Consider the following 27,193-nt stretch of genomic DNA (forward strand, 5'->3'; position numbering starts at 1 on the left):
CAGGATATAAAGATTTCTCTCAAGGCCCCAGCAATTTCTTCAGTATTCTGGGGTATATACCATCAGGCCCTGGGGACATGTCTACATTAATATTTTTCAAGACCCCCAATACCTCCTCCTTTTTGATCTCAACATGACCAAAACTATCTACACCCCCTTCCCCAGGCTTATCATCCACCAAGTCCTTCTCTTTGGTGAATAAGTCCTTCTCTTTGGTGATTGTTACCTACCACCTTCCTTCAGCTGATGAATCAGTGCTGTCCATGTTGAACACAACTGGAAGAACTACAGATAGCAAAGAGCATAAAGAATGGGTGGGGGTGGGGGTGAGGGGTGGGGCAGAAAATCCCAGGTTGGATGGGGTGATTTGCACTGCAGGGGTGAGGGGGGCCCAGCCGCAGGTCCGCACTCTTGGCCAACATTCAAAATGGCTGCCTTAGGGAAAATTTGCATGGCTATGGTTTGGGAATCACTTCCTGATTTGCGCTCCCAGCAATTCAGCTCCGGCAGGAGAACATAGTCACCCAAATGAAGAATCCTGTCCACTGTCTCTAATCCTGTCCACTGTCGTGTCTCTCTTCCCCCCCACCCCCCAACCCCAATCAATTGTTCTTGATTCCCCTTTTTCCGACTTTTGCTTAGGTTCCCATCCCTCTGCCATTTTAGTTCAAACTCTCCCCAACCACTCTATCAAATACTCCCCCTCGGGCATCAGTCCTGTTCCTGCCCAGGTGACACACCCAGTTTGTTCAGGTCCCACCTCCCCAGAACTAGTCCCAACGACCCAGGAATCTACAACCCTCCTTCTCACATCATCTCTTCAGCCATGTGTTAATCTGATAGATCCTGCTAATTCTACTCTGACCAGCACATGGAATGGTAGTAATCCTGAGATCACAGTCATTGAGGTCGGATTTTTCAAATTACTGCCTAACTCCCTATACTGTTGGTTTCGGACCTCATCATCTTTTTTGCTCATGTTGTTTATACCAATGTGCACTAAGACCACTGGCTGTTCAGCCCATCCTTCAGAATGTTCTGTCACCATTCTTGAGGATACTTGACCCTAGCACCAGGGAAGCCACATACCACCCCCGCATTTGCTGTCACAGAAACGCCTATCGGGACATTCAGCCTGTTATGTCCATGGCGGCTCTCAGCAAGAGAAATTCAGCTAGTCCAACTCCCATACAATCTTTTTTAAAAATGAACCTCATTACTTCCCTCCCCCCATATACATCATTCTTTAATGTCAAAAGTGGGCAGATAATCTTCTCTGAGGCTTCCGAGTTCTGTAACTAATCATTTACCTTCCCTCTCATAGCCCTCCGCACCTTCCCAAGTGTGTTTCAGCACAATAATAGTGCAGATCATTAATATAGTAAGTGACCAGATGTCAAATTTGGGGAAAAAATATACCATTTATATATGCTACAATTAATTTTGGCATGGAATTTTTTTGCTTTGCTTTTAATTCTTACTTCCCGCAGTTTTCATAGTCATAGAGGTTTACAGCATGGAAACAGGCCATTTGGCACAACTTGTCCACGCTGCCCAGTTTTTAAACCTCGTATTTGGCCCATATCCCTCTATACCCATCTTTCCCATATAACTGTCTAAATGCTTTTTAAAAGACAAAATTGTACTCGCCTCTACGACTGCCTCTGGCAGCTTGTTCCAGACACTCACCAACCTCTGCGTGACAAAATTGCCCCTCTGGACCCTTTTGTATCTCTCCCCTCTCACCTTAAACCCGATGCTCTCTAGTTTTAGACTCCCCTACCTTTGGGAAAATATGTTGACCATCTACCTTATCTATGCCATTCATTGTTTTATAGACCTCTATAAGCTCACCCCAAGCCTCCTACATTCCAGGGAAAAAGGTCCCAGTCTATCCAGCCTGTCCTTATAGCTCAAAACATCAAGTTCCGGTAGCATCCTAGTAAATCTTTTCTGCACTCTTTCTAGTTTAATAATATCCTTTCTATAATAGGGTGATCAGAACTGTACACAGTATTTCAGGTGTGGCCTTACTAATGTCTTGTACAACTTCAACAAGACGTCCCAACTACTGTATTCAATGTTCTGACCAATGAAACCAAGCATGCCAAATGCCTTCTTCACCACCCTGTCCACCTGTGACTCCACTTTCAAGGAGCTATGAACCTGTACTCATCTCTTTGTTCTATAACTCTCCCAACACCCTACCATTAACGGAGTAGGTCCTGCCTTGATTTGATCTACTTAAATGCATCACCTCACATTTATCTAAATTAAACTCCATCTGTCATTCATCAACCTACTAGCCCAATTGATCAAGATCCTGTTGCAATCCTAGATAACATTCTTCTACAGTCCGCTATGCCACCAATCTTGGTGTCATCTGCAAACTTACTACCATACCTCCTAAATTCTCATCCAAATCATTAATAAAAATACAAATAACAGTGGACCCAGCACTAATCCTGGAGGCACACCGCTGGTCAGATTTCCAGTTTGAAAAACAACCCACTACAACCACACATTGTCTTTTGCCGTCAGGCCAATTTTGTATCCAACTAGCTACCTCCCCCTGGATCCCAAGAGATTTAACCTTATGCAACAACCCACCATGCGGTACCTTGTCAAAGGCCTTGTTAAAATCCAAGCAGAAAACGTCGACTGCACTGCCCTCATCTACCTTCTTGGTTACCCCTTCAAAAAACTCAAACAAATTTGTGAGACATGATTTTCCACTCACAAAGCCATGCTGACTGTCCCTAATCAGTCCTTGCATCTCTACATGCCTGTAGACCCTACCTCTCAGAATACCTTCTAACAACAGCACAGTAGGGCGCCACGGTAGCACACGTGGATAGCACTGTGGCTTCATAGTGCCAGGGTCCTCACATAGGTAACCTTGTAGATCCTGAAGAGGCCCTACTCTCTCCCTCGTTACTCTTTTGCCCTTTATGTATTTGTAGAAGCAAATTCATTCATTTTTGAGTATTATGATTTTTACTGACTTATATTTTGACCCAAGCACCACTGTAAGCCTGTCATGTAGTAATGTATATTAAATGATATCCTTTCTATAAATTCCTAGAAATTGTGTTCTCTCACAACGTGGACATTAAAGTTCAATTCATCACAAAGTTTGTCCTTTTTGTTACAGTTCAATTCTTCATATTTATGGTAGTTATTTTTTCACCCAAGCTTAGTAATTTAGATGACAATAACCTTAGAATAATTAGAAGGAAAATAACTGGAAGTATGCATTGTTCACAAACCTTTTTGGGCCAATCCCCTTCAAGAGATTCTCATAAACTTGGTAATTTGGTGCAGTGAGGTAATTCGGTGCAGAGTGGGAGAAGGTGCTTTGTCCCTACTGTTTTGTTCTCTCTCTTTCTTTGGGCCTAGTTTCTGGAGCCGTTCGGAGGAGGAGGAGCAGTCTCTGTGCGAGTATAAAAACCTAATCTGTTTTCCACTTTTTTTTTCAAAAGTGACATCAGAGGGAAGCTGTGATCTGATTGGTTGATAGCAAATCTGCCCCAAATTTTAAAAAAATACAGCTAAACTCGTAAACTTAAATTAAACTAATTAATTAATTAGAGATGGCTGGTCAGGTGATGTGCTTGAGCTGCTTGATGTGGGAGCTGGCAGATCCCATTGCGAGCTGCAGCGACCACATCTGCAGTAAGTGTTGGCTGCTCGAAGAGCTCCGGCTCAGAGTTGATGAGCTGGAGTCTGAGCTTCAAACACTGAGGCACATCCGGGAGGGGGAGACTTACCTGGACACTGTGTTTCAGGAGGCAGTCACACCTGTCAGAGTAAGTAGTTTAAATCCTGCCAGTGGCCAGGGACAGCAGGGTGTGACTGCAAATCAGGCAGGTAAAGGGAACCAGCAGTCAGGAACTCAGGAGCCTCAGCCCTTGACCCTGTCCAACAGGTACGAGGCACTTGCTCCCTGTGTGGATGGTGAACTGGGCTGCAGGAAGGATGAGTCAGCTGACCAAGGCACCATGGTTCAGCAGGCCATTCAAGGGGAGGGAGTAAATAGGCAAATTGTAATTGTAGAGTATTCTATTATCAGGGGGATAGATAGTATCCTTTGTGAGCAGGATAGAGAGTCCCGCATGGTATGTTGCCTGCCCGGTGCTAGGGTGCGGGACATCTCTGACCGGCTTGAAAGGATACTGGAGAGGGAGGGGGAGGATCCAGTTGTTGTGGTCCATGTCGGTACCAACACCATAGGCAAGTCTAGGAAAGAGGACCTGTTTAGAGATTATAAAGAGCTAGGATTCAAATTAAAAAACAGGTCCTCAAGGGTCATAATCTCCGGATTACTGGCCGAGCCACGTGCAAATTGGCATAGGGAGGCAAGAATAAGGGAAGTTAACACGTGGCTGAAAGAGTGGTGTGGGAATGAGGGGTTCCTTTTCATGGGACACTGGGACACAGGGGGGACCTATACCGTTGGGATGGTCACCACCTGAACCGAGCTGGGACCAGTGTTCTGGCGAAAAGAGTAAATAGGGTGGTCAATAGGATTTTAAACTAGAGATTGGGGGGGGGGGGGGGGGGGAAGGGAAAGTCAGGGAACCAAGGGGTGAAGTAATCAGTGGGAAGCGTAGCTGCTTAGGAATACAAAAAAGCACGAAAAGACAGAACTCAGGAGAGGTTACGATAGTCCCCATCTCACAAAATATGACACAGTGTATGGAAAGGCTCAGTAAACCAAGGTCCACCACACTAAGAAAACAAAAAGGGACGGTCAATAGAGAATTAAAGGTGCTATATTTAAATGCGCGCAGTGTATGGAACAAGGTAGATGAGGCCCAGATTGTGACTGGCAGGTATGATGTGGTAGGCATCACAGAGACGTGGTTGCAGGGGGTTCAGGACTGGCATTTAAACATCCAGGGATTCACAACCTATCGAAAAGACAGAGAGGTGGGCAGAGGGGGCGGGGTTGCCTTGTTAATTAGGAATGAAATTAAATCAATAGCACTAAACAACATAGGGTCAGATGATGTGGAGTCTGTGTGGGTAGAGTTGAGGAACCACAAAGGCAAAAAAACCATAATGGGAGTTATGTATAGGCCTCCTAACAGTGGTCAGGACCAGGGGCACAAAATGCACCACAAAATAGAAAGAGCATGTCAGAAAGGCAAGGTCACAGTGATCATGGGGGACTTCAAAATGCAGGTGGACTGGGTAAATAATGTTGCCAGTGGACCCAAAGAAAGGGAATTCATTGAATGTTTACAGGAGGGCTTTTTGGAACAGCTTGTGATGGAGCCCACGAGGGAACAGGCCATTCTGGACTTAGTGTTATGTAATGAGCCAGACTTGATTAAAGATCTTAAAAGTAAGGGAACACTTAGGAGGCAGTGATCATAATATGGTAGAATTCAGTATGCAATTTGAAAGAAAGAAGGTAGAACCAGATGTAAAGGTGTTACAGTTAAATAAAGGTAACTACAGGGGCATGAGGGAGGAACTGACGAAAATCGACTGGGAGCAGAGCCTAGTGGGAAAGACAGTAGAACAGCAATGGCAGGAGTTTCTGGGAGTAATTGAGGACACAGTACAGAGGTTCATCCCAAAGAAAAGAAAGTTTATCAGAGGGGGGATTAGGCAGCCATGGCTGACAAAGGAAGTCAGGGAATGCATCAAAGCAAAAGAGAAAGCCTATAATGTGGCAAAGAGTAGTGGGAAGTCAGAAGATTGGGAAGGCTACAAAAACAAACAGAGGATAACAAAGAGAGAAATAAGGAACGAGAGGATCAAATATGAAGGAATGCTAGCCAGTAACATTAGGAATGATAGTAAAAGTTTCTTTAAATACATTAAAAACAAACGGGAGGCAAAAGTAGACATTGGGCCGCTCCAAAATGATGCTGGTAATCTAGTGATGGGAGACAAGGAATTAGCTGAGGAACTAAATAAGTACTTTGCGTCAGTCTTCACAGTAGAAGACATGAGTAATATCCCAACAATTCAGGAGAGTCAGGGGGCAGAGTTGAATATGGTAGCCATCACAAGAGAAAGTGCTAGAGAAACTAAGAGGTCTAAAAATTGATAAATCTCCGGGCCCAGATGGGCTACATCCTAGAGTTGAATGAAATGAAAATGAAATGAAAATCGCTTATTGTCACAAGTAGGTTTCAAATGAAGTTACTGTGAAAATCCCCTAGTCGCCACATTCCGGCGCCTGTTCGGGGAGGCTGGTACGGGAATTGAACCGTGCTGCTGGCCTGCCTTGGTCTGCTTTCAAAGCCAGCGATTTAGCCCTGTGCTAAGGAGATAGCTGAAGAAATAGTGGAGGTGTTAGTTATGATCTTTCAAAAGTCACTGGAGTCAGGGAAAGCCCCAGAGGATTGGAAAATCGCTGTTCAAGAAGGGAACAAGAAAAAATATGGAAAATTATAGGCCAATTAGCCTAACCTCGGTTGTTGGCAAGATTCTAGAATCCATCGTTAAGGATGAGATTTCTAAATTCTTGGAAGTGCAGCGTCGGATTAGGACAAGTCAGCATGGATTTAGTAAGGGGAGGTCGTGCTTGACAAACCTGTTAGAGTTCTTTCGATAGACAAATAGGTAAGACCAAGGAGAGCCAATGGATGTTATCTATCTTGACTTCCAAAAGGCCTTTGATAAGGTGCCTCATGGGAGACTGCTGAGTAAAATAAGGGCCCATGGTATTCAAGGCAAGGTACTAACATGGATTGACGATTGGCTGTCGGGCAGAAGGCAGGGAGTTGGGATAAAAGGTTCTTTTTTGGAATGGCAACGGGTGACGAGTGGTGTCCCGCAGGGTTCAGTGTTGGGGCCACAGCTGTTCTCTTTATATATTAACGATCTAGATGACGGGACTGGGGGCATTCTGGCTAAGTTTGCCGATGATGCAAAGATAGGTGATGGGGCAGGTAGTATTGAGGAGGTGGGGAGGCTGCAGAAAGATTTAGACAGTTTAGGAGAGTGGTCCAAGAAATGGCTGATGAAATTCAACGTGGGCAAGTGCGAGGTCTTGCACTTTGGAAAAAAGAATAGAGGCATGGACTATTTTCTAAACGGTGACAAAATTCATAATGCTGAAGTGCAAAGGGACATGGGAGTCCTAGTCCAGGATTCTCTAAAAGTAAACTTGCAGGTTGAGTCCGTAATTAATAAAGCAAATGCAATGTTGTCATTTTTCTCAAAAGGCTTGGAATATAAAAGCAGGGATGTACTTCTGAAGCTTTATAAAGCATTAGTTAGGCCCCATTTAGAATACTGTGAGCAATTTTGGGCCCCACACCTCAGGAAGGACATACTGGCACTGGAGCGGGTCCAGCGGAGATTCTCACGGATGATCCCAGGAATGGTAGACCTAACATACGATGAACGTCTGAGGATCCTGGGATTATATTCATTGGAGTTTAGGAGGTTGAGGGGAGATCTAATAGAAACTTACAAGATAATGAATGGCTTAGATAGGGTGGACGTAGGGAAGTTGTTTCCATTAGCAGGGGAGACTAGGACCCGGGGGCACAGCCTTAGAATAAAAGGGAGTCACTTTAGAACAGAGATGAGGAGAAATTTCTTCAGCCAGAGTTTGGTGGGTCTGTGGAATTCATTGCCACAGAGGGCGGTGGAGGCCGGGACGTTGAGTGCCTTTAAGACAGAAGTTGATAAGTTCTTGATTTCTCGAGGAATTAAGGGCTATGGAGAGAGCGGGTAAATGGAGTTGAAATCAGCCATGATTGAATGGTGGAGTGGACTCGATGGGCCGAATGGCCTTACTTCCGCTCCTATGTCTTATGGTCTTTTGTAGACCACTTTTCTGCTCCAGCTGGGGATAGTGACACCAGTAAGTCCACAAGAAATGCTTCTCATTGCTTTCTCTCTTGTTTGCTTTCCTTTCCACATATTTTGTTTACTTGCTTTTGGTGGCTTATTTTTGCTTTGCCCTTTCCTTATTGTTTTTCATGTTGCACAGAGTCCAGTTTTACGGAATACTGCACTCTAGGATTTGCTGAGTGAAGCAATTTTAAGGTTGATCTCCTAAAATTTTGTGAAGTTTTGCATTTAAAATTTAAAGTTAAATTTAAGTTTCTTCACTGTTTTTGTCAGTTGTACACAAGTTGCCTGCAAGCTGTGCAGTTTGTTAATTAGTTGGCGAGTTAGAACTGGTATTTACTGCTAGCATGGGCTGGCTGCTGTTTAAAGAAGAGATTTTTTTGTAACAAAGTAGCAGGGAGTACAACTTCTACAGAGTTCTAAACTAGGGAAATTCACTGAGTGTGCAAAGAGGTGGTGTTCTGAAATGAGGCACTGCTGAATCTAGTGCTGAGGAAAGAGGTGAGCCAAGTAGCTCAAGTACAGTCATCATTGTTTCATACGGTTTAGATTAGTAATGGAGGTGAGCAAGGAACAATCTAAAATAGAACTTCTAAATTTGAAAAAGGCTAACTTCAGTAGGACGAGGGAATCGAGCCTGAGTAAAATGGAGCCAAAGATTGATAGGAAAAGCTAATGGAACAATGGGTGATGTTTAAGCAGAGGATGTTTCAAGTAATGGATAGCACATTCCAACAAGAGGGACAGGCAGGACAGAAACCAAGCCAGGTGATGAGGGAGATAATGAATATGATGAAGCAAAGAAATAAGGTAGGTATATGGTGCATGTTAGATGAATTCTTCAAGCAAGAACCAGGTCAAGTACAATAATGCACGGTGCACAGTGGTTAGCACTATGGCTTCACAGCGGTTAGCACTATGGCTTCACAGCGCCAGAGTCCCAGGTTCGATTCCTAGCTTGGGTCACTGTCTGTGCGGAGTCTGCACGTTTTCCCCGTGTCTGCGTGGGTTTCCTCCGGGCGCTCCAGTTTCCTCCCACAAGTCCCAAAAGACGTGCTGAATTCTCCCTCTGTGTACATGAACAAGCGCCGGAATGTGGCGACGAGGGGCTTTTCACAGTAACTTCATTGCAGTGTTAATGTAAGCCTACTTGTGACAATAAAGATTATTAATAAGTTGAGAGAGGAACTAAAGAAGAAAGTAAGACTGACACAGAGAGAATACAAGAACAGAATAGCAATTAATATATAATGTTACCCACAATGCTGCCACCAATATGTAGATAATCTGTTGGTAAGAGATGCCATGGAGCATATTGGGTTATATGTACAGAAAGTGGCAGGACAAGGCTAGAATACTTGGTAAATACTTTGGAGTAGAGAAGATTGAGGGGAAATCGGTGCAAAAGATTGTCATGTTTAGATAAATGGACAAAAAAAAGGAAACACACATGCATTTAGACTACACTGACATAAGTTAATCAATCATTTGTCACGAGATACAGGGAGGATGTGAGCAAGAACCTTTTTATGCAGTGATTGGTAATGACCTAGTACTCGCTGCCTTTTAAGGGTTGTGTAAGCAGAGATGGTCTGATTTCAGAAGGAAATTGGAATGACACTTGAAGGAAATAAATCTGCAGGACAATGTGGATGGAGCAGGAGAATGGGACTGACTGGATTGCTCTACTGCAGAAAACCTTCCTGGGCCTGATGGACCAAATGTCTGCCTTCTGTGTTGTAGTGACAGTGTGGCAATGTTGATAGTTGGGACTTGGAAATTTCACAATGCTGTCAGATCTGGCCCTCATTGGATTGGTGAACTTATACTAATGCAGTGTAAATGCATTCTTGTTTGTCCATCCAGGCTGCATATCTTGAAAAGAAATCAGGCAGAAGAATATTATTTCTGGACCAATAACGAAGCTGGTCAGAAGAACTCATGCTCACACCATGCAGAGCTCTGGGCAGACCCAAATGCTATCTTAATTTTCAATTGCAAAGCCAAAGAGGAGATATTCAAACGCCAGAGGCAGAACAAAGAGGAGGCACATAGTCGATAGATCTTTGTTAGTGGGCATAAGGATAAACTGGTGAAATAGCATTCCTGGGGTTGGTTTAGCACACTGGGCTAAATCGCTGGCTTTTAAAGCAGACCAAGGCAGGCCAGCAGCACGGTTCAATTCCCATACCAGCCTCCCCGAACAGGTGCCAGAATGTGGCGACTAGGGGCTTTTCACAGTAACTTCATTTGAAGCCTACTTGTAACAATAAGCGATTTTCATTTCATTAAATTTCATTCATTTTCAACCGAGTTATCAGAATACATTTATCGAGTCATCTTCCGTTATTTTAATCGGTAATCTTACGTTATTTACAATGGTTACAGCTTCTTGTTTTCCGCTTTTCGGTCGGCGTTTGGTTCTGGTTGGGTGCCACTATCAGTTTGGGCAGCACTTTCATTTCTTGATCGTCTGCACTCTCCCTGCCATCTCTGCAGATCCTTTTAACTTCCTCCATCAGGCTGGTCCGGTTCCATTTGTGGATCCCCGTCCAGTCATGAGCGATTTGGATACCCAGATTGCAGAATTTGTGTCGGGCCTGTTTAAATGGCATTCCCTCCAGTTCTGCCCCTCCCCTTTTAGGGTTCACCTGGACAATCTCGCTTTTGCTCAGGTTGAGTTTGTAACCTGAGAAGGCTCCATACTCTTTCAGGAGCACCACGATTCCTTCCATGCTGCTTTGTGGATCTGAGATGTAGAGGAGCAAGTAATCTGCAGAGAGCGCGACTTTGCAATCTGTCTCCTCTCCGGACCCCTTCCAATTCTTTGCCACCCCAAGTGCGATCGGCAGTGGTTTGATCGCTCGGGCGAACTGCAGCGGGGACAACGTGCATCCCTGCCGTGTGCTTCTATGCCACTGGAAGTACTTAGAGCTGGTGGTATTTGTCCGTACGTTTGCTGTGGGAACATTGTACAGCAGTTTCACCCAGGCAGTGAAACCTGCGCCAAGCCCAACTTCTCCACTACCTCTAAGAGGTACTTCCATTTGACTCTGTCGAGGGCCATTTTGCATGTCCAGGGAGAACATAAGAACTAGGAACAGGAGTTGGCCATCTGGCCCCTTGTGCATTCAATAAGATCACGGCTGATCTTTTTGTGGACTCAGCTCCACTTACCCGCCGACTCATCGTAACCTTTTATTCCTTCCCCGTTCAAAAATCTATCTACCTTTGACTTAAAAACTTTTAATGAGGCAGCCTCAACTGCTTCACTGGGCAGGGAATTCCGCACATCTCCGACCCTTTGGATGAAGAAGTTCCTCCTCAACTCAGTCCTAAATCTGCTCACCCTTATTTTGAGGCTATGCCCCCAGTTCTAGTTTCACTCGTCAGTGAAACAACCTCCCTGCTTCTTTCTTATCTATTCCCATCATAATTTTATATGTTTCTATAAGATTCCCCCTCATTCTTCTAAATTCCAATGAGTACAGTCCCAGTCTACTCAGTGTCTCCTCATAAGCTAATCCTCTCAACTCCGGAATCAACCTAGTTATTTTCCTCTGCACCCCCTCCAGTGCCAGTACATCTTTCTCAATTAAAGAGAACAAAACTCTCCACATTACTCTAGGTGTTGCCTCACCAGCATCCTATACAGCTGCAATACAACCTCCCTGTTTTTAAACTCCAAATTATGCAGCAGCCTTTTGTGCGGCACCTTGTCCGATGCCTTCTGGAAATCCAGATATACAACATCCACCAGTTCCCCATTGTGCTTGTAATGTCCTCAAAGAATTCCATTCCATTAGTCAAAAATGACGTGCCTTTCATGAACCCATGCTGCGCCTGCCCAATGGGACAATTTCTATCCAGATGTCTCGCTATTTCTTCCTTCATGATAGATTCAAGCATTTTCCTCACTACAGAAGTTAAGCGAACTAGCCTATAGTTACTTGCCTTTTTAAACAGTGGCGTCACATTTACCAGTCTGCCAGAACACGAGAGCATTTACTATTTCCCCAACACCTCTTTTAGTACCCCAAGATGCATTCCACCAGGGCCAGGATACTTGTCTACCTTTAGTCCCCATTAGCTTGCCCAATACTAACTCCTTAGTGATAATGATCGTTTCTAGGTCCTCATCTACCATAGCCTCCTTGCCAACAATTATTGGCATGTTATTTGGGTCTTCCACTGTGAAGACAGACACAAAATACCTGTTCAATGCCTCACGCATTTCCTCATTTCCCATTATTACATCCCCTTCTCATCCACCAAAGGACCAATGTTTACTGTAGCTACTCTACTTCGTTTTATGTATTTGGAGAAACGTTTGCTCTCTGTTTTTATATTCTGACTAGTATACTCTCATAATCTATCTTATTTTTCTTTATAGCTTTTTTCGTGGCTTTCTTAACCTTTAAAGTTTTCCCAATCCTGTAGTTCTTCACTCATCTTTGTCACTTTGTATGCATTTTCTTTCAATTTTATACCCTCCTTTATTTCCTTAGAAGATATCCATGGCTGATTATCCCTTTTCCTACAGTTCTTCCTTTTCACTGGTATATATTTTTTCTGAACACTGTGATAAACCTCTTTGAAAGTCCTCCACTGTTCCTGAATTGTCCTGTCACAAAGTCTTTGCTCCCAATCTACCCTAGTCAACTCCTCCCTCATCCCATTGTAGTCTCCTTTGTTTAAACACAAGACACGAGTATTGGATTTTACCCTCTCACACTCTATCTGTATTTTAAATTCAACCATACTATGATCGCTCCTTCTGAGAAGATCCCTAACTGAGATCATTAATTATTCCTGTCTCATTACACAGGACCAGATCAAGGATAGCTTGCTCCCTCATAGGTTCCATTCCATACTGTTGGAGGAAACTATCGCGGAAACATTCGATGAACTCCTCCTCAAGGCTGCCCTGACCGACCTGGCTTCCCCATGATAATTGCTGTACAATTTTTACATATATCGGTTATTTCTTTGTTTATTGCCCGTCCCACCTTGATGTTATTATTTGGTGGCTTGTGGAATACGTCTATCAGTGACCTTTTCTCCTTATATTTCTAATTTCCACCCCAATGGGTTCAACCTTTTCCTCAATAGAACCTATATCATCTCTCACTACCGCCCTGATGTCATCCTTAAATATCAGTGCTACACCACCTCCCTTGCCTTTGTTATGTGCCAGGGTTTAGAAATTCCAAAGTATATAATGAAGTCCACCTGACCTACAACGTTTATGTTGAATTTGGCTACGATGAACACACGAGCCTTCCCTTCAAATGTGATTCAACAGTCTTGCTACACTTTAATCAAAATAAGCTGTACTCTAAGAACTTAGCTAACATTTATATAAACACACAGCAAGAATTGTTATAAATTACAAACATTAAAGACACCGCACAGCTACAGTAATCTATGTATAACACTTAATAAATTCCCCCACAACTCTTCCAATTCAAAAACAAATTCCCATAACCAAAGACTCCTTTTTTTCAAGGGCGTGATTCTCATTTGAATAAGACTGGCTTTCCCTGAGATTCTGACCCCGTCTCACCAGCAGGTTTAAACCCTTCCGGAAAGCAAACTATATCTTAAAAGCCACCACCAAGGTGATTTTTACTGGAACAGATATTTAAAATGAAACTAGAGAGAGACTGGCCAAAACTCTTCTTTCTCCTGCCTGAGTCCACAGCAGTCCAATCTAAAAGCAAAAGTAAAACAAACCTCACACAGCCACAGCTCAACTCCAACCAAAAAATGACATCACTGAAGCCATGTGATAAGACAAAAATCTTTCTTAAAGGGACACTCCCATGACACCTTCCTGCCTGTCCTTCCGAATAGTCTGATATTCCTGGATATTTAATTCCCAGTCGTGATCATCCTGCAACCACGTCTCTGTAATGGCCACGAAATCATATTCATTTGCAAAGATTTGTGCCGTCAACTCATTTATCTTGTTTTGAATGCTACGCGCATTCAGGTAAAGTCCCATTATGCTTGTTTTAATAGCTTCCTTTTGAATCCCAACACCTCCATTAATAACATTTCCTGAGTTCTTCCCTTTCTCATAACTTTCCATCTAGTTGAATCCACCTTCCCAGGTGCCAACGTGCTGCATTGCTTTCCATGAGCCATTTTACTTCCCATAGCGTCACCCCCCCACCCTCCCCCCCCAGCCCCACTTGCTAATTTAAAGTCCTTGAGACCACCATTTTGTCCTTTTCGCTAGAAGACTAGTCCCAGATCGGTTCAGGTGGAGACAATCCCAACGGTACAGAACCCTCCTGTTCCAATACTGATGCCAATGCCCCATGAAATGAATTCCCTCCTTTCCGCACCATTCCTTTAGTGTTACTTCCCTAATTTTCTCAGCCCTATGCCAATTCGCACTTGCCTCAGGTAGTAATCCAGAGATTATGGCCCTTGAGGACTTGTTTTTTAATTCAGTTCCTTGGGTGTTCTCTTCCCGGATGGGGGTCATGATCACGTTTAGCAGGCAACTGATGTTCGATGTCAGCGGTCTACCCTTAACAAAGCAGTTTGGTCTTCTGCTACCACCTCTGGTACACAGTCCTCCGGCCTCTTCGCTAGGATCTTCGCCAGTATTTTCCCGTCTGCGTTTAGCAGCGGGATAGGTCTGGAAGACCAGCATTTTGTTGGGTCTTTGCCTTTCTTTGGTATCAGCGAGATTGAGGCTTGTGCTAGGGTAGGCGTTAGTGTGCCCCTCACCAGCGAGTCTGCGAACATTTCCTGCAGGTGCTGGGCCAGTATCGTCGCAAATGTTTCAGCCGGGAAACCATCTGGTCCCAGCGCCTTCCCTGCCGGCATGTAGTTAATACTCTCCATGACTTCTCCCAGTTCTAATGGTGCTTCCAGGCCCTGTCTCCCCCACGGCATGTCCAGTCCATTGAGAAAGTGCTTCATTCTCAAGTCCCCTGTTGTGAGCTCGGAGGTAGAAGGTCTTGAATGCACTGTTGACCTGTCTCTGCTATTAGATTGCATTTGCGGTCCCTAATATGGGCTATTTCCCTCGTGGCTACCTGCTTTCTCAGCTGGTGAGCCAGCAGGCAGCTGAGCTTGTCTCCATGCTCGTACATGGTCCCCCGTGCCTGGCGAAGTTGGTGCACTGCTTTCCTCGCGGAGAACACGTCAAAGTCCATTTGTAGCTTTTTTCTCTCCGCCAGGAGCTCTACAGTCGGGGCCTCGGAGTATCACTGGTCTGTTTCCAGTATGGAGTTGACAATCTGATGCCTAACCACCCTCTCTTCCCTATCTCTCCGTGCTTCGTAAGTGATAGTTTCACCCCTGATCACAGCCTTCAGAGACCTCCCCATTCTGGTTGTTAGTAATACATTCGTCTATGGCCCGTGATATTTTCTCGCAGAAAGCCTTATCGGCTTGGAGGGCCGGGTCCAACCTCCACTGGATTGGATTTTGTTTATTGTTACGTGTACCGAGGTACAGTGAAAAGTATTTTTCTGTGAGCAGCTCAACAAATCATTAAGTACATGAAAAGAAAAGGAAATAAAGGAAAATACATAACACTGGCATCGGGTGAAGCATGCAGGGGCGAGTGTTAATCAGGTCAGTCCATAAGAGGGTCGATTAGGAGTCTGGTAACAGCGGGGAAGAAGCTGTTTTTCAGTCTGTTCGAGCATGTTCTCAGACTTTTGTATCTCCTGCCTGACAGAAGAGGTTGGAAGAGTGAGTAAGCCGGGTGGGAGGGGTCTTTGATTATGCTGCCCACGTTCCCACGGCAGCGGGAGGTGTAGGTGGAGTCAATGGAAGGGAGGCAGGTTTGTGTGATGGACTGGGCGGTGTTCACGACTCTCTGAAGTTTCTTGCGGTCTTGGGCCGAGCACTTGCCATACCAGGCTGTGATGCAACTTCTATGGTGCATCTGTAGAAGTTGGTAAGAGTTCATGTGGAAATGCCGAATTTCCTTAGTTTCCTGAGGAAGTATAGGCGCTGGTGTGCTTTCTTGGTGGTAGCGTCGACGTGGGTGGACCAGGACAGATTTTGGGAGGTGTACCTCGAGGAATTTGAAACTGCTAACCATCTCCACCTCGGCCCCGTTGATGCTGACAGGGGTGTGTACAGTACTTTGCTTCCTGAAGTCAATGACCAGCTCTTTAGTTTTGCTGGCAATGAGGAATATATTGTTGTTGCTGCAACACTCCACTAGGTTCTCTATCTCCCTCCTGTATTCTGACTCGTCGAAATTTGGTCCACTATGGTCGTACCGCCAGCAAACTTGTAGATGGAGTTGGAACCAAATTTTGCCACGCAGTCATGTGTGTTTAGGGAGTATAGATGGGGGCTAAGTGCGCAGCCTTGCGGGGCTCCGGTATTGAGGACTGTTGTTCTGGAGGTGTGGTCCACTGTGGACCATGGTTTGGAGGGGAGGGGGGGGGGGGGGGGGGGGGGGGGGGTGCATTGGGCACAGCCCATCTCCAACCATTCATCCAAGTAATGCGGAGCGTGGTAGATTACAATCGCAAAATATTCCACTCTTACTACCCCTGGAGGCACCGATTTCCCCACTACAAAGAAGTCAATCCGTGAATAAACATTGTGTACTTGGGAGGAGAACTCCATAGGTCCACAGCCCCCATCTGCTTCATGAATATGCCGAGTTCTTTCGCCATGTTGGAGGTCCTTCCTGTTTTGGGATTGGACCTGTCTGTCCATTCTGTCCGTGAGTCCTGTGCACAGTTAAAGTCCTCCGCCCCATGATTAGTCGGTGCGGAGCAGGGAGGGTGGGGTAGTAGGGTGTTATTTACTGGCTATGTGATTTCCGGTTTGTTCTCTTTTTCTTGGTTTTGGATTCTGCCATGTGTTTGGCCAGGTTTCGCCCAAAATCCTGGTAGATCCAAATCCGGTGACCTTCCCAGTTACAGTTTTTAGTTTGTCTCGCCCAGTGCAGGATTCGTTCCCGGTCTTAGTACCAGTGCATTTTGCCGATTATCGCCCTCAGCTGTTCCCCCGCTCTGGGCTTGTGTGAAGCGACCAGTGGTCTCTGTCCATTTCTGGTCGGTTGGGGAAGCTGTCCCTACCGACCAGGTTGCCCAGCATTTGGGCCACATAGTCTGTCGGGTTCCTACCTTTGATTCCCCCCCTCCGGCAGGTCCACGATCCGTAGCTTTTGGTGCCTCGATCGGTTTTCCCGGTCGATTTTCCAATTCAGGCTCCCCTGCGCCACAACCAGGTTTTCCACTTCTTTTTCTAGAGCGGCGATCCAGTCACCCTGGTCTGTTGCATCTTTCTCCAGCTCCTTAATGGTATTTTCCTGCGCTTCCAGCCGCCTCTCTGCCTCGCCTAGGGCCACCTGCATATTGCCAGAGTTTCCGCAACCGCACCCCTCACCGCAGCTTGAATGTCGGCTTTTGTCTCTTCCTGAATGTTCTCAGTTACCTTGAGAGAAACATCCCCCACCTATCCCCTGGTGTGAGAGGAGGGCTCCTGGTGCTCTGGCAAGGCCCGAGCCTCGGCCATTTGTTTCTCCAGGCTTTTTCCACTCCTAGTTTCCTCGCTGCCTCTAGAATGGCTGTTGTTTGCTATTTTATCTTCCTATTATTACTGGTAGAGGTGTGGGATTTTTTTCTTTGTATTACTAGGCTATTTCGGGGGAAAAGAGCCTATTTTCGGGTATGTGGGAGGAGAGCCACTTCATATCAGACTTCTCAGCACATCCCTGTTACCGAAGGTCGCTCTCAGAATTCACTTGAAAATTACTTAACTATATAATAATAATAATCTTATTGTCACAAGTAGGCTTACATTAACACTGCAATGAAGTCGCCACATTCTGGTGCCTGCTCGGGTACGGGAGGAAGAATTCAGAATGCCCAATTCACCAAACAGCACGTCTTTCAGGACTTGTGGGAGGAAAGCGGAGCACATGGAGGAAACCCACACAGACACGGGGAGAAAGTGCAGTCTCCGCACAGACAGTGAGGGGAATCGAACCTGGGACCCTGGCGCTGTGAAGCAACAGCGCTAACCACTGTTGGACAAAGGCTGATGGTAGGTAAGGCGCTAACGGGCCCTGACGGACCCAAACTGAGTATCAGTGAGCAAGTCAGTGCTGTACGTCGCTTGATGCCACTGTCGACATCTTCCATCAGTTTGCTGATAATAAAGAGTAGATTGGAGCGATGCTTGGTCATCTTGGATTTGTTGTACTTTTTGTGGACAGGACTACCTGGGCAATTTTCCATTATTGGTTAGCTGCCAGTGGTGTAGCTCTATAGGAGCAGCTTGGCTAAGGTGACAGCCTATGTGGAGCACAAGTAAGTACTACTGTCAGGATGTTGTCAGGGCCCATGGCCTTTGCTATATCCAATGCCTTCATCTATTTCCATTCAAGTCAAATTTGCGATACTGGGGACCTCAGGAGGAGACCGAGATGGATCATTAACTGCACTTCTGGCTGATTGTTTCAAATGCTTCAGCCTTTTCCACTGATGCATTGGGATCCCCCATCATTGATTATATTTCTGTGTTCTTTTCCTCCATTTAGTTATTTAATTGTCCACCAGCTTTCACCACTGCATATAGCAGTACTGCTAAGCTTTGATCTGATTCTTTGGTTGTGACATATTTTAGCTCTGCCTGTCGCATGCTGCTTCTGCTGTTTGGCATACACAGTCCTGCGTTATCTCGTGTTAATATTTTATGTTGCACCTGGCATGCTCTGCACTCTGTTAAACCACTGTTGACCCCTTTGCTTGATGGTAATGGTAGAGTGAGGGATATTCTAAACTACATGAGTTACAGATTGTGGTTGAATATAACTCTGTTGTAGTTGGATGCACTTTTGTTGCAGATGGCCTACAGCGCCTCATGAATGCCTAGCTTTGAGTTCCGGGTCTTTTATCGCTGTCATGGTGATAGTGCGACACAACATAATAGAGGGTATTCTCAGTATGATGATGGGACAAAGTTAAGTGTTGTTATTTCACAGCTGACCACATCAGAATCACTCAACCGTGAAGGGAAATGATTGGAAAGCACTTAACTCTGGTTGAAGTGGTGAAGTGGTCCAGGAGCCGTCAATCAAAGCTTGATGTTTATAAACATTGAGGTTTCACAGCTGACCACTTCAAAGTTATTGACTGTGAAGGAGGATCAATGGAACAATGCAGAATTCTGGAGGGCAAGGGGGGGTTGAAACTGTCAAACACAGCCTAATAAAATCAATATCAAAGAGAAAGGGATGATTGGCCTGCGGATCAAAGATCTGAGGGGGTTTAAACCCAGCTGACTGGTTTTCTCTTTCCAGGAATTGACAGGTGCTGCTTCCTCTGCTTGAGCCAGCAGGTGTATCGTTCAGGTGAGTGTAAAAGCAGTGATTTTTTTTTCACACTCCAGCTTCCAGACAGGGGTCTCTCCTCCAGGGGGTCTGTAGGGGGTCTCTTTATTTTGGGAATCTGTGTGGGAGCCTTTTTATTTAGAGTGCCTGTGTGGGGGGGGTCTCTTTATTTAGGGGGTCTGTGGTGAGGATGGGCAGATCTTGCATTGCGTGTGTGTGCGGGGGGGTGGGGTGGGGGTGGGGGGGTGGTTTGGTCCTCGGATGGACTTTGGCAGCAACTCCCTTAAAGAGTTACCTGCCTGGCCCAGCAAAGGTCCACCACATCAGATCCACGCTTTTCATGACCAACACCATTTTGCACCCACGTGATTCCCAGCCCCGAGGAACAGAGGAACAAGGCCCAAGAGAATATGGTGCCTGACCCGTTAGTGCGGGACTCAAACCTCGATCCCGACGCCAGTGGGGGGGCTGAAACATTGGAAACGATTGGCACCAGGCACCGATCCAGTTTTCTTCCCGATGCTGGATTCTCCACCACATCGGGAATTCCACGCGACGGAGAATCCAGCCCAGTATTAGATCCAAGGAAGAAGCATACAAATTGACCAGAAAAAACAACAGACCTGAGGATTGGAAGCAGTTAAGAATTCAGCAAAGGACCAAGGGATTGATTAAGGAGAAAACAAAGTATGAGAGTAATCTTGCAGGGAACATATATTAATAATAATCATCCTTATTGTCACAAGTAGGCTTACATTAACATTGCAATGAAGTTACTGTGAAAAGCCCCGAGGCACCACATTCCAGCGCCTGTTCGGGTACAGAGAGGGAGAATTCAGAATATCCAAATTACCTAACAGCACATCTTTCAGGACTTGTGGGAAGAAACCGGAGCACCCCGAGGAAAACCATGCAGACACAGGGAGAACGTGCAGACTCCGCACAGACAGTGACCCAAGCCAGGTATCGAACCTGGGACCTGGCTGACTTATTGTTGAAGACAAAGGTTAGAAACAGGGGAATTAATAATGGGGTACACGGAAATGGTTGACCAACTAAATACATATTTTGGTTCTATCTTCACAAAGGAGGCCACAAGTAACTTACCAGAAATGTTGGGGAACACCAGAGTTTATTGAGTAGGGAAATGGCATTGGGAAAATTGGTGGGATTGAAGGCCGATAAATCTCTTGGGCCTGATAATCTACATCCCAGAGTACCTAAGGAAGTGGTCCTGGAAACATTGGATGCATTGGTGGTCATCTTCCAAGATTCAATAGATGAAGGATCAGATTGGAGAATATCTTCTGTAGATTTGGACAGAGTCAGCATGGATTTACGAAAGATTGACAAATCTGCTGGAAATCTTCGAGGATGTAACTAGTAGAGTTGATGAAGGGAGCCAGTGGACATGATTTATTTGGACTTTCAGAAGGCTTTCGACAAAGTCCCACGTAAGAGATTAGCGTACAAAATTAAAGCGCGTGGGATTGGGATGTGTATTGAAATGGATAGAAAACTGGTTGACAGACAGAAAACAAAGAGTAGGAATTAACGGGTCTTTTTCCAAGTGGCAGGCAGTGACTCGTGGGTACCTTACGGATCAGTGCTAGGATTCCAGTTATTCATAATGCATATTAACGATTTAGATGAGGGAACTAAATGTATTATCTCCAAATTTGCAGATGGCACAAAGCTGGGTGGGCAGGTGAGCTGTGAGGAGGATGGAGATATGCCTCAGTGTGATTTCGACAAGCTGAGTTAGAATAATGTGGATGAATGTGAGGTTATCCACTTTAATAGCAAATCATGAAAGGCAGATTATCTGAATAGCTATAAATTGAGAGAGGGAAATGTGCAACAAGACCTGGGTGTCCTTGTACAGTAATCGCGGACGGTAAACATGCAGGTGCTGCAGGCGGTAAAGACGACAAATGGAATGTTGGCCTTCATAGCAAGAAGATTGGAGGACAGGAGCAATGATGCCTTGCTGAAATTATATAGGGCCATGGTGAGACCAAACCTGGAGTATTGTGTGCAGTTTTGGCCTCATTATCCGAGGAAGGACGTTCTTGCTATAGAGGGAGTGTAGTAAATGTTTCACAGACTGATCCCGGGATAGCGGAGCTGACGTATGAGGAGAGACTAAGTCGGTTAGGATTATATTGATTGGAGTTTAGAACAGTGAGAGAGGATCTCATAGAAACTTACAAACTTCTAACAGGATTAGACAGGGTAGATGAAGGAAGGATGTTCCACATGTTGGAGGTGGGGTCCAGAACCAGGGGTCACAGACTGAGCATATAGGGCAGACCATTCAGGACTGAGATGACGAGAAATGTCTTCACTCAGAATGGTGAGCCTGTGAAATTCATTACCACAGAAAGTAGTTGAGGACAAGATGGTATTCACCAAAGAGAAGGAATTGGTGGATGTTGAGTCTGGAGAAGGGTGTGTAGATAGCCTGGGTCACATTGAGATCCAAAAAGACGAGGTGTTGGGCGACTTGAAAAATATTAAGGTACATAAGTCCCCAGGGCCTGATGGGATCTACCCCAGAATACTGAAGGAGGCTAGAGAAGAAATTGCTGAGGCCTTGACAGAAATCTTTGGATCCTCACTGTCTTCAGGGAGATGTCCCGGAGGACTGGAGAATAGCCAATGTAGTTCCTTTGTTAAAGAAGGGTAGCAAGGATAATCCAGGGAACTACAGGCCAGTGAGCCTTAAGTCAGTGGTAGGGAAATTACTGGAGAGAATTCTTCGAGACAGGATCTACTCCCATTTGGAAGCAAATGGACGTATTAGTAAGAGGCAGCATGGTTTTGTGAAGGGGAGGTCGTGTCTCACTAACTTGATAGAGCTTTTCGAAGAGATCACAAAGATGATTGATGCAGGTAAGGCAGTGGATGTTGTCTATATGTACTTCAGTAAGGCCTTTGACAAGGTCCCTCATGGTAGACTGGTACAAAAGGTGAAGTCACACGGGATCAGGGGTGAGCTGGCAAGATGGATACAGAACTGGCTAGGTCATAGAAGGCAGAGAGTAGCAATGGAAGGATGCTTTTCTAATTGGAGGGCTGTGACTAGTGGTGTTCCGCAGGGATCAGTGCTGGGACCTTTGCTGTTCGTAGTATATATAAATGATTTGGAGGAAAATATAAATGGTCTGATTAGCAAGTTTGCAGACGACACAACGGTTGGTGGAATTGCGGATAGCGATGAGGACTGTCAGAGGATACAGCAGGATTTAGATCGTTTGGAGACTTGGGCGGAGAGATGGCAGATGGAGTTTAATCCGGACAAATGTGAGGTAATGCATTTTGGAAGGTCTAATGCAGGTAAGGAATATACAGTGAATGGTAGAACCCTGAAGAGTATTGAAAGTCAGAGAGATCTAGGTGTATAGGTCCACAGGCTACTGAAAGGGGCAACACAGATGGAGAAGGTAGTCAAGAAGGCATATGGCATGCTTGCCTTCATTGGCTGGGGCATTGAGTATCAGAATTGGCAAGTCATGTTGCAGCTGTATAGAACCTTAGTTAGGCCACACTTGGGAGTATAGTGTTCAATTCTGGTCGCCACACTGCCAATAGGATGTGGAGGCTTGAGAGAGGGTGCAGAAGAGATTTACCAGGATGTTGCCTGGTATGGAGGGCATTAGCTATGAGGAGCGGTTGAATAAACTCGGTTTGTTCTCACTAGAACGACGGAGGTTGAGGGGCGACCTGATAGAGGTCTACAAAATTATGAGGGGCATAGACAGAGTGGATAGTCAGAGGCTTTTCCCCAGGGTAGAGGGGTCAATTACTAGGGGGCATAGGTTTAAGGTGTGAGGGGCAAAGTTTAGAGTAAATGTACGAGGCAAGTCTTTGTACACAGAAGGTAGTTAGTGGGTGCCTGGAACATTTGAGGGGCATCTTGACAAATACATGAATAGGATGGGAATAGTGGGATACGGACCCAGGAAGTGTAGAAGATTGTAGTTTAGTTGGGCAGCATGATCGGCACGGGCATGGAGGGCCGAAGGGCCTGTGGCTGTGCTGTACTTTTCTTTGTTCTTTGTATGTATTCAAGAAGGAGTTAGATATAGCTGTTGGGGCTAAAGGGACCAAAGGATATGGGGGAGAAGGTGGGAACTGGTTATTGAGTTGGATGAGCAGCCATGATCATAATGAATGACAGCTCAAAGGGCCAAATGGCCTACTCCTGTTCCTATTTTCTGTTTCTAGGTGCTCTATGTGACTTGTACTCTCAGCTCAATTGTAACAGTCACAACAGAGGAGTACTTGGTAAACTGCTGCAGATTGTGTAGCAACATTAGAGAGGCGGAAAAATAGAAGAAAGCGTATAAAGCATTATTCTCTTCCCAGTTCAAACAATATAAACAATGGAACAAGCCTGAATTTTGCATTCTAGTTTCTTTTTTACGTGTCACATATCACTAATCTTGACAGGAAAACCAAAAGCACAAAATCATTAAAAGGAAACTTTGGATTAATGTTTTCCTATGATACAGCTTTTCCACTTTTATGTAAACATATCTTGCAAAAAGTAGCGGTTAATGTGAAGTAATCAAGTGCCGTAGCCACATCAACAGGTCTGAAAGTACATGACTTCATGAATGAGTGAATGCAGACAGCTGTATTAGACAATGATTTTGTTGAAACAAATTGTTTAAAATATAACTCTGATGCAAGTGTTATTAATGGACAAAGTACACACAACACTCAGCTTTAGTTTGGTTATTCTGGAGAGATAGGAAAGTGTTTGCTGCATTAGTTGAACATTGTAGTGATGCATTACGTGGCAACAATTTTCTTTGTAGCTTACCGCTGTAAAGCTTCCTGTTGTATGCGGACAACATTCACATCTTTGCAATGCATATTCATAAGCTGCACTGATGGGGGAGGGGGTAGATAGACTGGAGTTAGGTTTCTCACTCACACTTTCAGCATTGGGCTTCGGGAAGCAAGGGAAAATAATGGGAGGAATTTGATATTTAAAGATTATAGCTCTTTTCTCTTGCAAAACAAAATTAGGCCAACATATTTTTCAATGATATTAATGTAGGGTGACTGAACCAGAGTTTAAGTGGTTCTTGAGTGTCATTTGGCTACCTGCCACCACCATGCCACAAGGATTATCTCAAAGAAGTACCCTGCTCTTCAAAAAGCGCTAAGATCTTTTCCAACCTACTAAAAACCGACAAGCCTTTGGTTTAATATCTCATCCAAAACACCACCAGCACTGAATTGTCAGCCTAGATTATGACCAGTGGCTTTAAGCCTCTGAATCAAAGTTTCAGCCCACCATACCATCGAATGACAGCATGTGATGAGGCAAGACTTAGGATGCATTGGATGGAGAGGAAAACTGCAGGGGATGGGCACAATGGAAATGTGGAGCTTGTTCAAGGAATAGCTACTGCGTGTCCTTGATAAGTATGTACCTGTCAGGCAGGGAGGAAGTGATCGAGCAAGGGAACCGTGGTTTACTAAAGCAGTCAAAACACTTGTCAAGAGGAAGGAGGCGTATGTAAAGATGAGACATGAAGGTTCAGTTAGGGCGCTCGAGAGTTACAAGTTAGATAGGAAGGACCTAAAGAGAGAGCTAAGAGCCAGGAGGAGACATGAGAAGTCTTTGGCAGGTAGGATCAAGGATAGCCCTAAAACTTTCTATAGATATGTCAGGAATAAACAAATGACTAGGGTAAGAGTAGGGCCAGTCAAGGACAGTAGTGGGAAGTTGTGCTTGGAGTCTGAGGAGATTGGAGAGGGGCTAAATGAATATTTTTCGTCAGTATTCACACAGGAAAAAGACAATGTTGTCGAGGAGAATACTGAGATTCAGGCTACTAGACTAGAAGGGCTTGAGGTTCATAAGGAGGAGGTGTTAACAATTCTGGAAAGGGTGAAAATAAATAAGTCCCCTGGGCCGGATGGGATTTATCCTAGGATTCTCTGGGAAGCTAGGGAGGAGATTGCTGAGCCTTTGGCTTTGATCTTTAAGTCATCTTTGTCTACAGGAATAGTGCCAGAAGACTGGAGGATAGCAAATGTTGTCCCCTTGTTCAAGAAGGGGAGTAGAGACAACCCCGGTAACTATAGACTAGTGAGCCTTACTTCTGTTGTGGGCAAAATCTTGGAAATGTTTATAAGAGATAGGATGTGTAATCATCTGGAAAGGAATAATTTGATTAGAGATAGTCAACACGGTTTTGTGAAGGGTAGGTCGTGCCTCACAAACCTTATTGAGTTCTTTGAGAAGGTGACCAAACAGGTGCGGAAGGACGTTACAAATTACAGAGGGACATAGATAAGCTGCAGCGCTGGGCTGAGAGGTGGCAAATGGAGTTTAATGCAGAAAAGTGTGAGGTGATTCATTTTGGAAGGAATAACAGGAAGACAGAGTACTGGGCTAATGGTAAGATTCTTGGCAGTGTGGATGAGCAGAGAGATCTCGGTGTCCATGTACATAGATCCCTGAAAGTTGCCACCCAGGTTGAGAGGGTTGTTAAGAAGGCGTACGGTGTGTTAGCTTTTATTGGTAGAGGGATTGAGTTTCGGAGCCATGAGGTCATGTTGCAGCTGTACAAAACTCTGGTGCGGCCGCATTTGGAGTATTGCGTGCAATTCTGGTCGCCGCATTATAGGAAGGATGTGGAAGCATTGGAAAGGGTTCAGAGGAGATTTATCAGAATGTTGCCTGGTATGGAGGGAAGATCTTATGAGGAAAGGCTGAGGGACTAGAGGCTGTTTTCGTTAGAGAGAATAAGGTTAAGAGGTGACTTAATTGAGGCATACAAGATGATCAGAGGATTGGATAGGGTGGACAGTGAGAGCCTTTTTCCTCGCATGAGGGGACATAGCTTTAAATTGAGGGTAGATAGATATAGGACAGATGTCAGAGGTAGGTTCTTTACTCAGAGAGTAGTAAGGGCGTGGAATGCCCTGCCTGCAACAGTAGTGGACTCGCCACACTAAGGGCATTCAAATGGTCATTGGATAGACACATGGACGATCAAGGAATAGTGTCGATGGGCTTTAGAGTGGTTTCACAGGTCGGCGCAACATCGAGGACTGAGGGGCCTGTACTGCGCTGTAATGTTCTATGCTGATAAGATTCAAATGATTTTCAAGTGGTAGCAATGTTCCCAATTAATTTGATTTAAATTTGCAAGGCCTATTGGCTGAGAAATCAGAACCTTTGGCTCTCTTTTTAAGAAAAAATGATATATTATCAGTCACCGAAAGAAGTGAGCTTAAAGGAGGTTTTTCCCATTGGTGAAAGATGCAGGAAGTAGCAGTAGCAAAACGCGAGGGTGCTCTGGAACGTGCGTGAACCCATCGCCAGGTTCACGGAGCAGAAGGGGTGGTCAAGACATTGGACTGAAGGAGATGGCAGATGTAGAAATGAACAAGGCTATAGGTCACACTGAGGAAGTAAATCAAAGCCAAAAAAAAAAAATCAGTGAGCAGGGCGGCAAAGTGGAAATGGAAGTCTGGGTAATTTGCGTTCATGTGTGTGGCCAGTATAAAGTGTACACAAAATATCAAGTCTAAAAGTGACAAACCTGCCTGGATGAGGATTTGACAGTAGTGGGAGGTTAATAGTAAAGGGCTAGATGTTGCTTTGAAGGTGGAAGCAAGGACGTTTTCCAATGGATTGGATGTGGTATCTGAAACTCAGCACAAGGTTGAGTGGGGTATCAAGGCTGCGTATTTTCAGATCAAGTTTCCTCAGCCTTCCAAAGAAGAGTTTAATTAAAGTGAATATGGCTCAGAGCTTAGGATGGAGGGTGAACACTTGGGTCTTATAAATGCAGAATTTCTATAAGTTCCATCTCCTTCATGACTTTAATTGCTCATACTTTAATGGCATGAATTGACAGCCATAGAATCAATGGTTCTAAATGGTTTTGCTACCTTGATCATGTGCTTACTGTTGAAAGGAAATTCTGAAGTTTTTTCTCAATACCTGCAACCGATCTGCAAAATTCTAGAATATCTAACCTGCCATAAAACCGGATAACGATTATT

At 44.9% G+C, this 27,193-nt stretch overlaps 1 protein-coding gene across 4 annotated transcripts in view; it reads right to left on the reverse strand.

The window, feature by feature from the left end:
- Positions 1-27,193, reverse strand: part of atg5 (ATG5 autophagy related 5 homolog (S. cerevisiae)) — a 330,107-nt gene that overhangs the window by 200,666 nt on the left and 102,248 nt on the right. The gene's annotated exons all lie outside the window — the stretch shown is intronic.

Source organism: Scyliorhinus torazame, chromosome 4, assembly GCF_047496885.1.
Source record: "Scyliorhinus torazame isolate Kashiwa2021f chromosome 4, sScyTor2.1, whole genome shotgun sequence".
Lineage (NCBI taxonomy): Eukaryota > Metazoa > Chordata > Chondrichthyes > Carcharhiniformes > Scyliorhinidae > Scyliorhinus > Scyliorhinus torazame.